This window comes from Zonotrichia leucophrys, chromosome 4A, assembly GCF_028769735.1.
Source record: "Zonotrichia leucophrys gambelii isolate GWCS_2022_RI chromosome 4A, RI_Zleu_2.0, whole genome shotgun sequence".
Lineage (NCBI taxonomy): Eukaryota > Metazoa > Chordata > Aves > Passeriformes > Passerellidae > Zonotrichia > Zonotrichia leucophrys.
The window spans coordinates 3,667,923-3,685,334 of record NC_088174.1 but is presented as its reverse complement, the minus strand read 5'-3'; the positions used below and the strand labels follow the sequence as shown (position 1 = coordinate 3,685,334).

At 50.7% G+C, this 17,412-nt stretch overlaps 1 protein-coding gene across 6 annotated transcripts in view; it reads right to left on the bottom strand.

The window, feature by feature from the left end:
- Positions 1 to 17,412, bottom strand: part of LOC135447896 (gamma-aminobutyric acid receptor subunit alpha-3-like) — an 85,508-nt gene that overhangs the window by 32,877 nt on the left and 35,219 nt on the right. The window lies entirely within an intron of this gene.

Genomic DNA, 17,412 nt, shown 5'->3' with positions numbered 1-17,412 from the left:
GCAGACAATGCATATTTACAGAATCTGTGCGCCTGCATCATCCACACCCTGCTACAGATCCACGTTTTCAATCCAGAGGTAAGCCCTGATGCTTTGAAACTCCTTTTTAATCTGAAATCCCTTTGTGTCTCCCTGCCAGATAAACAGCCTAGCGATGTTCCAGCAGTTTTAGGGAAGCCTGGGTTTGTTACAGCTCCAGGCTTATCTGTATGTAAAAGGAATCAATATTCTGATTGCCTTTTACTGCCATCGTGCTCGCTGCTCTCCTAAGTGCCTCAGTCTCACAGAGCTGCTGCTGCTGCTCACTCGTCACGTGCCGCCCCTGCATCCCAGGCTGAGGTTCCCTCATGGATGCTGAGCAGCAGCTTCAAAGCCACAGGGCCCCACTGCCTGCCCAGCTGCTAAAAACAGGGGCAATTTCAGCCACATGCCTTCAGATAACCTGGAGTGTGACGGTGTTCACAGGGATTTTGAGATGAGGATGTTGACTCCGTATTTCAGAAGGCTTGATTTATTATTTTATGATATATATATTGCATTAAAACTACACTAAAAGAATAGAAGAATAAGTTCGCATCAGAAGGCTAGGCTAAGAATAGAAAAGAAAGAAAGAATAGCAAAGGTTCGTGGCTCTGACAGAGAGAGAGCCAGCTGACTGTGATTGGTCATTAATTAAAAACAATCATATGAGACCAATCACAGATGCACCTGTTGCATTCCACAGCAGCAGATAATCATTGTTTACATTTCGTCCCTGAGGCCTCTCAGCTTCGCAGGAAGAAAAGATCCTAAGTGAAGGATTTTACATGAAAAGATGTCTGTGACACTGGAGCGCTGAACAGAGCCTGCAGCACGTGCACACAGAGCTCTCCTTCCTGGCTTCCTCAGATTTTGGCTTGTTTCCTAATTGACACCTCTGCTGCCACCCTGCTTTGCAGGGAAATCAAGGCACGGTGATTTCCCAGATTTACAGTCCTGTGCTCTGCCCACTGGGTTGTGCTCAAAACATGATGGATGAGCTGCCTTGAGTTCAGCACTCAGTTCCCATAAATCCTCCCCACTTTAGGGATAGATCACGCTGTTGTGTGGCACTAGCTGGCTCAGAGCTGCTCTCCTAATGAAAGAACCAATTTAAAGCTGCAGAGCAGAGTTCATGTTTTATGCACAGGACCCAATTTTGGCCATCCCAGCAGCCTTGCAAGTAGCCTGGACAGCCCATTGTTTAATTTAGTTATGGAAATCCTTCTGTCCCCTGAGAGTCATTTTGCAGTACTATGAAGCTTAGGTTTGTGCTTCAAAGTTTTACATCCCAAAATAAGATAATGCATTCTGGCAGGGTTTTCTCCTTAATGGCTAAAATATACGTATACATGTCTTTAGTTATTATGGCTGAGAAGCTTTTGATGCAGCCCATGGCTGATATTATTGTGCTATAGAAGTAACCCTTGATCTCATCTTGATGAGCTAAAAAGAAGGTTAAAGAGAAATATGTATGTGGTACACTTTGTGAAACACCCAGAAATCTAAACAGAATGAGCCCCTTCTGTGAGGCTGAAACACTCAGGGTATTCTCAGCCTCCCTCCCAACAGGTCCCCAGATGAGGCACACAGCAGAGAACATTGAGTGGCGTGAGGCTCCTTCTGCTACCCCGTGTGGTGAGAGAAAACTCATTTTGTCTTGGAGAAAACACAGAATTCTCCCTCCCTCCCCTCCCTGGGATCCATTCTGCAGCCATGGACAGCAGGTCAGGAGCTGAGGCCACACATGGCCAGGCAGTGCAGTCCCTGGGAGGTGCAGGATGAGCTGTGCCCTGCTCTGAGGGACAGGGGGCTGTAGCCCCACATTCCTCTTCACAGAGAAAAGCAAGGCACAATTCTTCCCGAGAATATTTCTGGGATTCACATTCTCTGAACCTCAGAGGAAGAAAACACAATTCTTATCTCATTTGCTGTGCCTGTGTTTGTGCCAAAGTGGAATGCAATATGTAGACTGTTTACCCAGAGTGATGGTGTTTTGTTTCCTTGGCCTGTCAGAACCAGGTGTGTGTGTGTGTGTGTGTGTGTCAGGACTGTGGGCTGACAGTCATGAGATTCTGTGCAGGGTTGGGTGCTTGGCAGATCCAGTTTTAGATGTATAGAATAATATAGTATAATAAAGTAATTAATTGGCCATCTGATAGGATGGAGTCAGATGCATCATTCTCTCCCCTCATTGGGGTTGCAGCAAATTCTGTAGGGGGCCACAGAAGGCTCTGTGCTTTCCAATGTACTCTGCAGGGTCCAAACACAGGGGAAAGGATTCAGGAAGCCAGGAGAAGACCAAAAGGCAGATTTAGTTTTGGACACCTTTTGATATGATCCTGCAATCATTAAATGAGCTTTTATGTCCTCATCATGCTGTAACCTGGCTGACACAGAGCTCCAGAAACCTCTTCATGACCCCTCAATCTACTGGTAAATCCAATCAAAGATAATGGCATTAGGAAACTTCAATAATCTATTAATAACTTATTAATATTCATAACTAATTACAACCCATGTCTGAAGAGAATCCCCCATTTCCAGGCTGCAGATTTACCCCCTGGCAAGGCCATGCAGCACCCAGAGAAGGGACAAGCTGGGGTTTCACCACTGGCTCAGTGATGTCCCTCAGCTCTGAGAAAAATGAGCTCCCTGCACCTCTCATGGCAAAAGGCAGCCTGAACCCTCCCTGTTAATAAGTGCTCCTAAGGGCAGGATTTGGCTGGGATCCGGAGGGATTGCTGAAATTAAATCATTGCTACGCAGGCAGGGATTTCAGCAGAGCTGGGAAATCCAGAGATAAGTAAAACACCAGCAGAACAGAGCGAGCTCCAGCCTCAGAGATTCACTTCCCCTGTGATCCCAGAGCCCAAGAGCACCTGCACTGCTCCCAGCTCTGTGGCTGTGACACCTCCACCTGCAGAGAAAGCAGCAGCTGCCCCAGCAGCCTCCCCTCTCCTCACCCTCACACTGACCCACACAGAGCCTGAATGAGATGAAACTCCATCTCTTTTTCAGCAAGAGAAAGCTGAGAGAAAAGCATCTCCTGCCTCTGCTTAGAGACATGGCAGGGAAATTCTTATTTTCTGCTCAAGCCATAGACGTGCTCACGCTGTAGCCTGGCTGTCTTGGCAGTTCTCACCGAAGATTTAACAATTAAGGACATTATAGGGGGGCAGGCACTTTCCCTAGAACTGCTGCAGAACACAAAATGGCATTTTTCATTCCCTAGCAGCATCCTTCCCTGTAATTCAATTTTTTTCGAGGCACGAGTCGAGCTTTCAAGGCTGCTGGCTTGGCAGGTGGATGCTGCCAGTCCTGTTTATAACCAGGGACACAAAAATGCAAGGGCTGGGTGCAGGTAGGAAGCTGGAGCAGAGCAAGGAGCAGAGCCCAGGTCTGGCTGCCCCAAGGATTGGCACAGCACTTGGTGGGCTGCCCAAGCCCCTTCCAGCCACCCTGCCGAGCTGCTACACCAGGAAAGCAAAAACAGACCCCGGAGCCAACATGAAACTGGAAAAGCAGGAGATTTCAGGTTCAGTATTTGAACTGAATTTACAGATCCAAGTGGCATGCCATGTTCCCAAGTCATTTGTTTGAGGATGATTCCCTTCTCTGGGGGCTCTGCCCATCTGTAGGCTCAGCTTATTCCCAAGCTGCAGCACAACCATGTTCCCAGGAACAATGTGGAGCAAGTGTGAGAGCAGAGCAAGGCTCTGCAGGCCAGCCAGGGCTGCCCCTTCCCCCTGGGTACAGAGCCCGCTCCTGCCTTGCTCCCAGCTGCAGAAATCCCCCACAGCTGGGCAAATCTGCAATGCAAATGGCAAACCAAACCACCCTTCCCACGGTGTTACCATGACACTTAACTGCACCTGCCTGCTTTTTGAGAACTACCCCTCTCCTCCAGGAACCTGTTCCCCCACATCTGGCAGCTTGTGTACCCCACAACCCCCTCCAGCCCCGAGGGGAGGGACAGCTCCAGCCCCCACAGCTCCACTCCAGCAGGTCTGACACTTCCCTGGGTGTGTGCACAAGGTGTAAACCAGCAGCAGCTGTGCTGAGGTGTTTCAGGCTTCCCATTTCCATTTCTGTGCCCCCATCCCAGCCCTGTTCCAAGGCAGACATCCCTCTTCTCCTGCAAATCCCCCTGTTCCAAGGCAGACACCCCCTTCCCCTGCAATTCCCCCTTTAAGTGTTCGTGTCTCCCCGGCCCGGGAGGAGATGGATAGCTGTTATTTACAAAATGACGGAGTGCTATTTTTACTCGCTCCTGGGAAGCACGGGGAGCAGCGGCAGGGCTGGAACAGGAATCACCCCGCCTGGCTGCCTCTGCCCTCCCCGGCTGAGGAGCTGAGTGAGCCGGAGAGGGGGGCACAGGGGGGCTGAGCGGGCTCGTGTGAAACCTTCCCCTGCACTCATCCAGCGCTGGTTATTCGGGAATCACCCCTGATAGCCCGGCTCGGCCGGCTGGGTGTCACCTGCGGAGGTTTGGGGCTGTGCTGAGTGGGGCTGGGCAGGCGGGGGGCCCTGGAGGCTGTACCTGCAGCGGGATGCTGTGCCTGCACCGGAGTGATGTGCAGGCAGCCGGGGTGCTGTGCCCACACCCAGGATGCTGTCCCTGCACTGCAGTGCTGCGCCCACAGCTGGAGTGCTGTGCAGGCAGCCGGGGATGATGTGCCTGCACCCGGAATTCTGTTCCCATAGCTGGGATGCTCTGCACACTGGGGTGCTGTGCCTGCACCGGAGTGCTGTGCCCACAGCCAGGATGATGTGCAGGCAGCTGGGGGTGCTGTGTCTGCACGGGGATGCTGTGCCCACAGCTGGGATGATGTGCAGGCAGCTGAGGTGCTATGCCTGCACCCAGGATGCTGTGCCTGCACTAGGATGCTGTGCCCACACCCGGGGTGCTGTGCCCGCAGCCGTGCCCGCAGCCGTGCAGCCGTGCCCACACCCGGGATGCTGTGCCTGCAGGCGTGCAGGCGGGCGCTGGGGGCTCCCGAGTGATGCGCGCTGTGACAAACAGGGGCGAAGCCGCTGCGGCTCCGTGCAGGGGATTCCTGGATGCTGCGCTGACGTCAGCGAGGCTGATCGCAGCCGGGGGATGGGGAGCTCCAGCTCCAGGCAGCTCCAGGGCTGTGCGGGGACCTGAGGGAGCCGGGAGGTGACAAACCCGTCTGCACTGGTGTTTCTCTGCAGGGTGATGTGGCTGAGAATATAAAGGTTCAGGATTTTCTGCACCCAGGGGTACAAACCATCAACCCACTCCAAGTCAGCTCCTGGAGGGAGATGTTTCTGCTCTGGGCTCCAATGTCCCATCTCCAGCTTTGGTCACAACCTAAGAAGGGCAGTAACGAGCCGATAATGCCTCTTAACTCCCTCCTAGACAACCCCATATCTGAGGTCCCCTTATTCAGTGTCTCCTAAAAACCACAGTAAATCCTTGGGGAAGGATTGCCACCAGCCTCTGCTGAGAGCAGTGGCACCATGAAGGGAGGGGATGCAGCCTTGCTCTCTTCCACATCACACAACCCAAAGGGACACCAGGGTGACACCCAGAACCAGCAGGGTGGTGTTTCCCAGCTAACTCAGCATCTCTGGGAAGGGAAACACAAGAAGTCAGCTGGTACTACCCACTTCCACCTCACAACTCCTTGCCATAGTAATTAACAAGCAGCAGAAGGTAATTTTTGCAGCTGCACATAGAAGCTCTTTGTGTGTTTCATTCTTCGCCTTCACAGCCTCCCACTGGGGGAATTTAATTTTCCTTCCACTTTTAGCCTCTGCAACAGAAGAGGTTTCCATGACCTTTGCTACAAGCTCCACGAGCCCACTGGAGCTGAGCTGAACCACAGCCCTGGGCAGCCCTTACCTTCAGAGGTGTCACTACAGCCCCAGTCAGAAACTCAATGCTCAGGTCCCTCCTCTCCCTTTGACCCCCATCACACCAGGGCTGCCTTTCCCAGGTGCTTTTCAGGTGGTTTTAAACCTCTGGTGCTGCCTTGTTTTGGGAAGTGGGAGCTGCATGGTGTCTCCTTGCAAGATGAGAGGCGCTGAAGAAGGGAGGGACATCTGTGGGTGGTGTGGCACATGGCACCTTCTCTGTGTCACCTGGCACTGGGGAGTGCCAGGCCAGCACTGGGAGAGGACAAGGAGGCACAAGCAGAGGGGTAGGTGCCCAAGAGGAGAGGGTGACCTCTCTGCACAACCTAAAGCTGCAGAAATGAAGACCTCTACATCACCAAGCCCACACCAGGAAGCCCTGACGTGGCCTTCACTGCCGCTCTCCTGCTGTGGGGGCAGCAAGACTCCCCCATACACATCAGAGTTGCTTTTCTTGCATTTTTTTTCCAGAGGGAGCTCAGAAATAGCAGCAGAGAAGAAAATATTGCAGTGAACATCATTACAGCGCTGTTGATGCCTCCTGGGCTTGTCCAGCCCAGCCAGGGGATAAAGCTGACTCCAAGGACACTGACAGAGCTCCTGCCACACAAAAGGCCACACAGCAGTGTGAGCTACTGCTAATGTCACCACCACAAACATCCCTGCTGTGCCTGGAGTGCTGCCACACCAGGTATCCTGGGAGCAGAGGCTCTGCTGGGGTCAGGAGGGAAAGGCTGGGGAACAGAGGGGCCAAAAAGCCACGAGAATCTCCTGGAATTCTCTGCAGCCTCTGGGAAAGGGAGGGCAGAGCTGGAGAGCAGAGGTGCAGGCAGGTCTCAGCACAAGCCCTTCTCTCTCCTTGATGACTTGAGGGATCTCAGACAACACAGACAGAGGTCATGAGCAACCTATTCAAACTCCCAGTCCCAAAGTAAAAACACATATTTTCAGACACTGCTTGGCTGTTGCAGCACCCCAGCAACCTTGAATATGAAATTGCTTGCTCAGAAGTGAAAGCCAAGTCTCCTATCACAGACATTCACCCCTGTCTGGCAGCTCAGCCCGGGCTCTTTCCCAAAAGTGGACAGCAGTGTGTACATGTTCTTCTTCTGAGAAGAAGCAGCAAGAACACACAGAGAATGTCTCGGTGCTGTCAGTGCCAAGTGGCAGCCAGCAGGGCCAGGAGTGTCACCAGGGGGCTGGCAGGTGGCCCAGCCCTGCAGAGCCCAGACAGAGCTAACAGCAACATTAAATTCCCTGAGCTACCTGAAATACCCACACCTCCAGGAAATCACTTGGGCAGAAGCACCACGACACAGCTGAGACCCTGCTGGCCCCACAAGTAACCCCACAGGCAGTTCTGCCCTCACCACCTCTGATGGCACCTCCATCTCTCTAGGGAGCACAGAGATGAGGATGAGCAGGGTCCATGGATGAAGGCTGATGTCCTGGGACAGAGTGGATAAAGATGACAGGGTGCTCATCTACTGCAAAGTGGGGTCAGCCAAGGACAGAGCACTGGGAAATCTGTACTCTGCAGAATAAACCACATAGTAAGGCAAGAAACAATATAAATGTCTGAAACAAATGTCTTATCTCAGCAAAAGCAGGGGTGAGTAAGAGCCTGCAGGGGATTGCCAACAAGACCTTTGGGTTGGATCCTTATCTAGCTCTGCCATGTCACAGACGATTTGTCTCACGCAGTTTTGCCCGGCTATTTGCTTGATTCCAGAGTAACTGGGTCTGTGTAACAGCTCTGACACCCTCAGTTATGCTTCCAATGACTTCTGCAGGGTTATGATCAAAAGGACATCACATTTAGATGGGGAACAAGGCTATCTGCTGCTTGCAGGAAAGCATCAAGCCTGTTTCCCCAGTCCTGGGGTGCCCAGGCTTTTTTTCACCCACTGCTGCTGCTCCAATCCCCTGGCACTGCCAGCATTTGCTGTACAGCCAGTTCCCAAGTTGCTGCTCTGTGAGCCATGGTGATTAATTACTACCTTCTCTCTGGTGTGATGGCACATCAGTGTCTACAATTGCGTGTCCTCCAGCCAGACTGGAGAGAAATCATCCAATCTGTAAACACAGCTACCCATGTGGTGCCACTTCCAGCTGTGCTTCTCTCCTCTCTCCCCTCAACCTGGATATTTCAGGGAGAACGAGGAATTCAAAAGAATTCCAGGGGCTGTCTCAAGAGACAGCCAACAACAAAGCCACTCACACGTGATGAGAGAGATCAGCATGGTCTGCAATTACATGTGCTCCGTTCCTCAGCCCAGATGAAGTGAGATGATGCCTGTCAAAGGCTCAGAAAGACAGCCTGCCCTGGCTCCCTCTCTTAGCAGGGCCACGGGGAGCTGAGGCAGGGAATAGATTGATTCCCTGTCTCACACCACATGCTGCAGATGCAGAGCTCTCACATGGCTGCTACCAATGTCCTCTGCAGGAAGGAGCTGCAGGACCATGAAGTGACCCAGTTACCACTTGAGTGTGGCTTGTCTGGGATTTATGGCACACTCTCAGGCAGAGATGGATGTTTAATTGCTGGCCACAAACTCCTTGGGTTGTGTAGGGAAGAGCAGCTTGGTTTTTGGAAGAGAAATCCCTCAGGAGTGTGCAAGTGGTCTGTACATGTGCCTGTGGCTCTGGCCCAGGGCTGAGCTCTCTCCACATCTACACAGCTCCATCACCAACAGAGCTGGGATCGAGGCACAGCCATTGCCTAAAGCAGAGCTCTCAGACACACTGGGCTGCTCAGCACAGTGCTGAGAGGCACAGGGGCACCTGCTGGTCCCTGCTGGGTGAGCGCTGCACTCCCTCCCCAGCCCTTCCATGGGGTAACAGCACAGGTGCCCAGCTTTGCTCTGACCTCGCTGCACTGCCCGTTTGTCTGAGCACAGCCTGGCTGAGGGGACGCCAGGCATACCTGGCACACCCAGGTGTTGCTGCAGAAGGTGCTACAGGGATCTCACACCCTCTCATGCTGGTGAAAGGTATTTTCTCACACTTGTCAAAGAGTGTGGGGTGCAGGTTACAGCTCTATCCTGCACAGCAGCCTAGGAGACATGCTGCTTTACCAGCAGAGGAGCCAGCAAACCCTGCTTCCCTCAGATCAGCTTTTTCTCCCTGATTTTCTGAAGCCTAACACCAGTTGATCCCACCTAGTTACCTCTCTCGGCTTTGGGTCTTTTTCCACTCAGCTTCATAATTCCACAAATCTTGGAGGGACTCCAAATCTCAGAGTTATCCACCTTTTCTGTCAGGCTTTGCTCAGATCAGCCACAGGCTCTAAAGCTTACGGAAGACAAAAGGCAGCCAAGATGGGTGTGATAAGCCTTACACCATTAGAAGCCCTGGCTAAAAACCCACCACAAGGCTCCACAGAATGTGACTTAATTTAGCTTGCCCCCCTTTTATCCACGCGCACATATTTTTATCACCACATTAAGATACAGACCCAGGGGTTAGACTCAGGATGTGGTGCAAATTATTGATAAACAACCACTCCAGCAGGGACAGAAGAAAGAGTCAGAAGCAGTGACTGCTGGAGGGTGTGCAGCCATGGAGGCTTTATACACACCCCTCATTCTCACACATACAGACTACAAACAGAGCCTACAAATTAGCTGTGCTATTTTTGCCACAGACAGAACTAAGACAGAATGAACAAAGCTCCTGTCGTTACTATTTTAAGGACTCAGGACACCCTCAGATGCCAGGAAGACAGAGGAGGAATATGTATGTATGAGCATGCTTTTAGAGGTTCTGCAGTGCTCCCAGACCCTGTGCTAATGGAAGGGAGATGCCACATAAACATGTTTGTTATATATTATAAATACAATGGGAAAATGTGTGAATATAAATTAGCATGCATAATTTAACACACTCAGTATTAAAGGCTAAGCCAGAGGCACTTGGGGAAGGGAATCCCTGCTGGTCCCTGTGGACAGGGGAAGAACAGCCAGGCAAGGCCATGGAGCTGGTACATCCAGCTGTGCCCTGAGGAAACCAAAGACAGGAGGATTCTGCTGCAGAAGCAGAAACTTGAGGGCAAAAATGCCAAGCTGCTACCTCAGCATTGGGCAAACCCCCTCCATGTTACCTGCAAAGCACGTGTGCTCTGCTTTGGGCCTGCCTTGGTGATCTTATTCAGGTAATTCTCCCCCTCAGGGATCAGTGACAGGCTTATCCACAACCTACATGAACCCATGTGCCTCTGAACCTTCTTCCTCAGGCAGACTGACCTGGCTAATTTGTTTACTCCCTTTCCTAAAAACACTGAGCCTTTAGGTAACTCATTCTCAACAAGTCTTTCTTAAAGAAATCACCACCCCCAACAGGCCACAGTTGCTTTGAGAGGAGTTCCAAAATCTCCAGATCCTTGGAGTTTGTAAAGCAATTACTGAGCTCTGCAATTCATCAGGCAGATCCCCAGGAAAAAGATAAGCACAAAGGTGCAACACAAAACTGCTGCTGCCAACCAGATAATCATTGATAGACAACAGAGAAAACAGTTGCAAAGATTGGAAAGCAAGGAAGCAAACAGGGGAATGATGCAAGAAAAAACAGAGAATCATTAAGATTGGAAAAGATCTCTAAGATCAATTCCAACCATCAACCCAGCACCACCACCATGTCCACCACTAAGCCATGTCCTCAAGTACCACATCTATGTGTGTTTTGAATATTTCCAGGAACGGTGATTCCACCACTTCACTGAGCAGCCTGTTCCAGGCTTTACAACCCTTCAGATAATGAACTTTTCTCTGATATCCAACCTGAACCCCCCCTGACTCAAGCTGAGGCAATTTCCTCTCACCCTGTCACTGGCTGCCTGGGAGAAGAGACTGATCCCCACCTGTCTGCCCCCTCCTGTCAGGGAGCTGTAGAGAGCAATAAAATCACCCCTGAATCTCCTTTTCTCCAGGCTGAGCCCCCACAGCCCCTCCTGGTGCTCCAGACCCTTCCCCAGCTCCATTCCCTTCCCTGGACATGCTCCAGCCCTTCTTGTCATAAGGGCCCCCAGACCAAACAGTCTCAGTCAAACCAAATCTGCATTAAATGTGTCACAGCAGAGGCAGAAGTAAGAAAAGAGATGTCTCAGTGAAGTGCATGAGGTTTGCAGGCTGAGCTCTGGGCTGCAGCCCCACCAGTGCTGCTCTGCACCGTGGCTCTGAGCATGCACTGAAGGCAGCTCTGCTGTGCCTCAGTTTCCCCATGTGCCTTCCAGCCCTGGTGCTGCCTGCCTGTGCCTCTGGCTGTATCTCATTGCAGGCTGAGCACTGCCAGAACACGTGATGGGCTGTAGAGGGCAAAAAATGGAAATAAAAAATAGAAGAAAGTGACTCCTGAGGGTTGCTGTACAGCTCAGAGGAAGGGCCCATTTAATTTTCAAGCCTGTCCCCTGAGGCCAACACCAGGTACTGAGACAAGATACAAGAGTACCATGGCAGGGAGCAAAGCTGTAATTTGCACTCTGGTTCCTTATCCATTAGCTCCTGGCTGGCATTTCCTTCAGCAGAGAACTCAATCAGCTCCTCAGACAGTGTGCCTCTGGTGATGCTTCTGGCATCCTTCACCTCCGCTCCCAGGGCACTGCAGACAAACATTTTCCCTTTTTCGTGCACCTCAGCGTGGTCTGTGTGGCAGAACCCAGCTCTACACAGACCTGTCTGTCCCCTGTCAGGCACAGGTCACTGAGCTGCATGGCCAGCGCTTATTTATTTCAGCACTGTGCAAATAAACTTATTTAATTCACACTGCCCTGCACTGGTCAATTTAGCATTTCCCCTGGGCTCGCCCTGTGCCACCTCTGCCACACACCGAAAAAGGCACTGGGAAAGAAGAAAAAAGGAAAGAAAAAATTACATTTTACTTATCAATTATCTCCTCCTGGCTTTGCTGCCTCAGACTTGCAGGGGAAAACAGTGTCTCCAAAGCACAAGATAAATCCCCAAATACTCCCTGTGCTCCCCCAGGACATCCCCTCTCACCTGCCTCCTCCTGCTTCCCAGGAAAAGTCCCTGGCTGCCCAGTGGGGCCAGCAAGCTCTGGCAGCAGTGGATTCATGCCCACATGGCAAGATGGGCTCAGTTGTGCATTCAGGCTGCTGTTTTATCCCCAGGTGAGCAAAACAATTTCAGAGGAAATTCCATTTTGGCTCTAAATCTTCCCCTGCCCAGCACTTTCAGACACCAGCATTGCCTGTCCCAAGGACAGGAAGGCTTTTTCATCACAGTTACTCACAAAAATTCAACAACTGATAGGGAATTGTCAGTCCTGCCCACTACATGAATTATGATCTGCTGCATGGTACTCTGATGCTCCCATCAGAGACAGGCAGAGGGCAGATGCCTCCAGATGTATGTAATTTTTAATTTCCTTTGCTGGGGAAAATGTTTTCTTGTTTTAGTGATGTATGTTCAAAGCGTTCCAGTTCCCATGGCAACTCTCTGCTTCCACTGGAGATGTCATTTTTCATGCCATCCCTTCAGAATTCGACATCTCCTCGCAGAAGTTTTGAAGAAATGTCTCTCTTAAATATATATTTATTAGAGACAGTGCCCGAGAGTGTGTTTTATTGACACGTTTCTTAGGTGACTCAGCCTACAGAGGAGAAAGCTGTCTCCAGAAATATGCTGCCTGCCAATCTGCCTTTCCTCAGCTTCTGTTTTCAACCACAACTCTCCCTCTCTTTTTCTGCCATGCAGTTATTTGCCAGCACCTACTCCCTTTTATTTTTTTTAATTCCTTTCTGTTCCCATCACTCTTGTCCATGCCCAGCTCCCCAGCAAAGCAAGCACAGCAGGGGAGTGCCCAGCTGTGTCAGGAGTGTCTGTGCCTATTCCCTGCTGCCACATTTGCATGTGGAGAGAACCCCAAAGTGCTGCAGAACAGAGACTGCACGAGTCTCTTTGTGCTGGAGGTGCAGCAGCAGGAGCATCTGCAGCTCCGTGCCCCTGGGTGCTCTCCCTGTGCCATCTGGCTGGAGCCCTTTGGGTGCCATGTGCCCCTTGGGAAGGGCTGAGGGCATCGAGGTGCAGGGCATGGGGCTGTCATCCTGGCTGGAGCAAGGATTTGTGCCCCAGGTTTATCTGGTGCCACTTGGGCAGCAGTTTCAGTGGCTCACGGTGTTGTGGTGCCTCTCTGTGCCCCACAGGCTGAGGAGCGCTGATATGGAGCCACCTCCCTGCCCAGCCTTCCCTGCCCCACAAGGCACCTGCCTGCCCCCAACCATCACCCCAAAACCCTGCACCCCTGGCTCTGCAAGCCCTGCAGAGAACAGGAGCTGGCACATCCCTCCCACAGCAGCTCCCAGAGGTTTTTCACCAGACCCCAGCAGAGAGTTTCCATTCCAGGCAGCAAGGAGCCCCCAGCTCTGCTGCCCTCTTGGACAGGGGAGTCCCCAGACCCTGCAGGGCTGCTCAGGTGCCCTGAGTGAGCAGGATCCCATCACAGGAACCCCCACTTGGCCCACGATCAGCATCTCCCTGCAGCTCCTCGGAAAGAGGCGGCAGCAGCGCCGCGAGGATCCCGGCGGGACACCGCGCTGGAGAGCCTTAATAGAGCTGTAACCTTACAGCTCCAAATTGCCTTCCTGCAGGAGACAAATCCGAGCCAGGAAATTGGTAGGAGCTGAGCAGATCTGGAGACTGATGGAGCTAATCCCAGGCATGTTTAAATGCAAAGGCCCAGGGAGCTTCACTCAAAGCCGGCACGAGCGCCGGAGCTCGCTGCTGGGTTTAATTCTCAGGTGCAGCCTGCTCCGAGGGGTGGGAAAAGCAGGGAAAATTTGGGAAAATCAGAACACTGGGAGCAAATATCACATGCCAGCCTCAAGGTCAGGACCTCAGCAAAACCATGCACTGGCTCCTGTTCACCCCATTTTAGAAACCACAGGATAAATGTTGCTGTGGTCCCTTGGAGCAGTTTAGAAACCTTTTCTTAGCCCAGCCTGGAGCAGGGACACAGAGGCTCAGGGGACACTTCTTGCTGACTCCAGACTTCACATTAATTGTCCCGTCCCACTAGCCATTAATCAAATGTCTTCCACTTGCATTTTTATTGAAAATCAATTTAATAAAGTAGGTGGGAGTCCGCACGCTTCCATAACATCAGATAAATATTCATGGGCGCTTACACTGCTTTAGCTAAATGAGTTTTTTAAATTTAACTGGTGCAATTTCCTTGTTCCTTAATATATGGCTTGGCTTGCCCTTGTTCAGGAACAGAAATGAGGTGGGACTGGCTCACTCACAGGCACACCAAGGAAAACTCCTCTGCTCCGGAGCCAGCACCTTTGGGCAAGGATTGTGTCATCAGTAATTGGAAATACCAGTGCTGGGGTCAGCATCACCCAGAGCAAACCCCCAGAGTGAGGTGGAATTCCAAAGGGCCACTTGGAGTTGAAAACTCATTTTCCACCACTGAAAGCATGGCCCCCAGTTTTTAATCAGCAGGTGTGCCCTTTGATTTCCACTTCTCCCTCCCTGTTTAAGCAGCCATTGTGCTCCAGCAGCTAAAGCTAATGAAAATCCTTGGAAAATGCACCCCCCTGATGCTTACTGAAGGAGGTTAAAAGGCTTCCAGCTACCAAAACACACCACGCACCAGGGAGAGAACAGAAACACACCCACTCAGGATTGGAGAGTCCTTGGAGAAGGGATGAGCACCACGATCAGCATCACTGAGACAATCTCCACCTGCAGCCCTGGGGAGGGCAGGTCAACCCGAGCAAGGCTCCGTGCTGCAGCCCTCCCTCCCCAAGGCAGTTGTCAGAGCCAGATGGAGAAAAGAAAAAGCCTGACACATTGATCAAATTTAGAGACAGGCAGGACTCAGACACTCCCTATCAGTGAGAGATTTTACAGCATCCAACAGCTCTTTGTTAACTGGAGCAGCAAGGAGATGCAGCTCCCAAAAAGCAGCAATGCAGGGCAATTCAGCCACTGCCAGGATTCTTGTCATGTTATCCCAGTGATACCCTTCTCTTGAAAGGCAGTGCTTCAGAAATCCAGCACACCATCACTTTGCCTTTGTTATTCATGCAAACTGACTTGTTTTCATCCTCCCAGCCCCGACCTAATTCCCCGTGCACACGCTCCCTACAGAGCCCCGGACAGGATTTGCTTTCTCGGTGCTTTGGTGACATGAAGGTTGTGACTGGCCCTGCAGACAGGCACAGAGAGCCTGAGCCCTGGCACAGGGCACACAGAGCCCTCCCAGAGTCACATTTCCCATGCTCCAGCTCTAGGGTGTGGGTGGTGTGAGCACAAATGGGATCCATCCAGTGCCACCATCACGCTTTTCCCTTTATCCCCAGCAGCAGAGGTGGGCAATCCTCACTTTGTGATGTCACCAGAGGCTCGTGGCTGAGATCCTCCCTAAACACAGCAGGGCCAGCTCTCCTGCAAGCCTCCCAGAGCACTGATTTCCCTGATTTCCCTGCTATTAAGACAGCAGCCCTGCCCTGGAGAGATCAGCCTCGCTGGAGACAAACTGCCTGTCAGCAAACAGCACTAAATACAGGGTATCATACTCCACAGATGGTGGCATGCTTTTAGTGTTTTCTCTCTTGGATGCAGGTCACACCACTAATGTCATCTCCAAACACCGAAATCCTACATGTGAAAAGGTAAAGCTTAATTGCCTTGAACAGCAACTCTTGTATTGACTCCAACATAAGGCCCATAAATATTAATATAGCTATATTTAGCCCCTTTCAATTATACATACAAAATTGAACATCTTTCTGGGAACAAATCAGTCCAGATAGGGCTTGGATTTTTTTTCCTTTTCCCTTTTTAATGCGTTCTGCATCAAAATAATAATAATTCCAATTGAGCCGAAGCTTTAAAAAACCCAAAACAACAAAACCAGCGGATGGAGGCAAAGTCTTAAAGATATTTTTCTGGCTCAACCAACTCACTGGGCAGGTGTTCAGGGGCATACTCCTGACTTCAGCCTTGCCCCATCTGGTTCCTATTTATTTGTTGACTCAGCCCCTTTGTTGGAGGGCAGCAAATGGGCCCCACTGAAGGTGTGTCACTCAGGGGAGCTGCTGGGACAGGGATGCTCCAGGGACGCCCCATCCAAGCATGGCCATGCCCACACAAAGCCTTCTGCAGTTAAAGACCTTCTCCTTTGTATAAAAATCACATCCTCTTTACTGATTTGCAGATTAATTATACATTGCTTCCCTTGCCAAAGTGGCCTTAATGGTATTGACATGACATGACAAAGAGGAGCTATCAGAAAGCTTCTCTCATAACCATGGCCAGATTGATCAGGGAAGGAGAAAGGAGATTTCATGCTTTTGTTTTTTAACCCTTCCTCATGAAAGCAGACAAGGCTCTTTTCTAGGAAAAGGTGTTTTCAAACTCAGGCAAGACCAGGTGCATCTCTCCAAAGAAAAGAGCTCTCACCTTTCATGCACAAGAGCCTGGAATTCAATTCCCACATGTGCACAGACCCTTCACATAAAACACAACTTGGGGGGGGACAAAACCCCACAGAGTTTGCATTTTTTGTAGCTGGCTAAAGTGACATCCACATGATGAGATAAGAAATCAGATGAGTAAGAATGAATGCAGGACAGCAAAAAAAAATTGATCTGGCCTTCATGAACACAAAATTTCCTCAGCAACAGCTCTGAGGGATGCACCAGGGCCTGTGCCAATGGCTGTGCTTTGTGGGGGTTTGTTATGCTCCTCAGAACCTTTTCTCAGCAAAGTTTCTCCTATCACAACTGATCTTTCCAAACCAGAGCTGTCTGAAGTGGCTTTTGCAACGTCCAAACAGCATCCTGGCTTTTCAGACACAATTTATTTCGCTCCAGTCACGAGTTGTTCCATCCACTGACTCAGCCTGAACTTTGTCATCAATAGGATTTTCCAGCAGGTTGGGAGAGGGGGAAAAAAATAAAAAAATCATATGCTTCTTCTATGCCTGTTGTTCTCAGCACTTTGGTTTGAATTATATCCTTCCAGAAGGTAAAGAGAACGGGGTGTCCTTTCCTCACAATGCAAATTGCAGATTAAAATCCCTCTCTAGGCTATACTCTGTGCCTATAATTGTCAGTACTCCACAAGCACTCTTTTTTTCTTTTTAATAAACATTAGCTGCACATCCTTCAGAGGCACATTTTTAAAGTTCAGTGACAAGTTAGTAGTGAAAGAAATATTACAGGAAATTCCTGCCCCACCAGGTGAGAGTTTTGCCACAACAGGGTATTTCCCTATGACTTTTAATAGTCTTTGCTTAAGGGACCCTGCACAGTTTAGCCTCATAGCCTCACTCCCCAAAGCCCCATGCATCCTCCACCCTCACCAACACTCCAGTATTTTTATTTAATCAAACAATAACCTTTAAATAAATGGAACAGCATTAAGAAGCTAACAGGTCTGAAGCAGCAGCATTAATCCCCCCTCCACAGGGGGCTCAGATAGATGTGATTTGATTGCTTTTTTCAGGTGGATCAGGGCTGAAATTCACCACCAACACAATCAATGA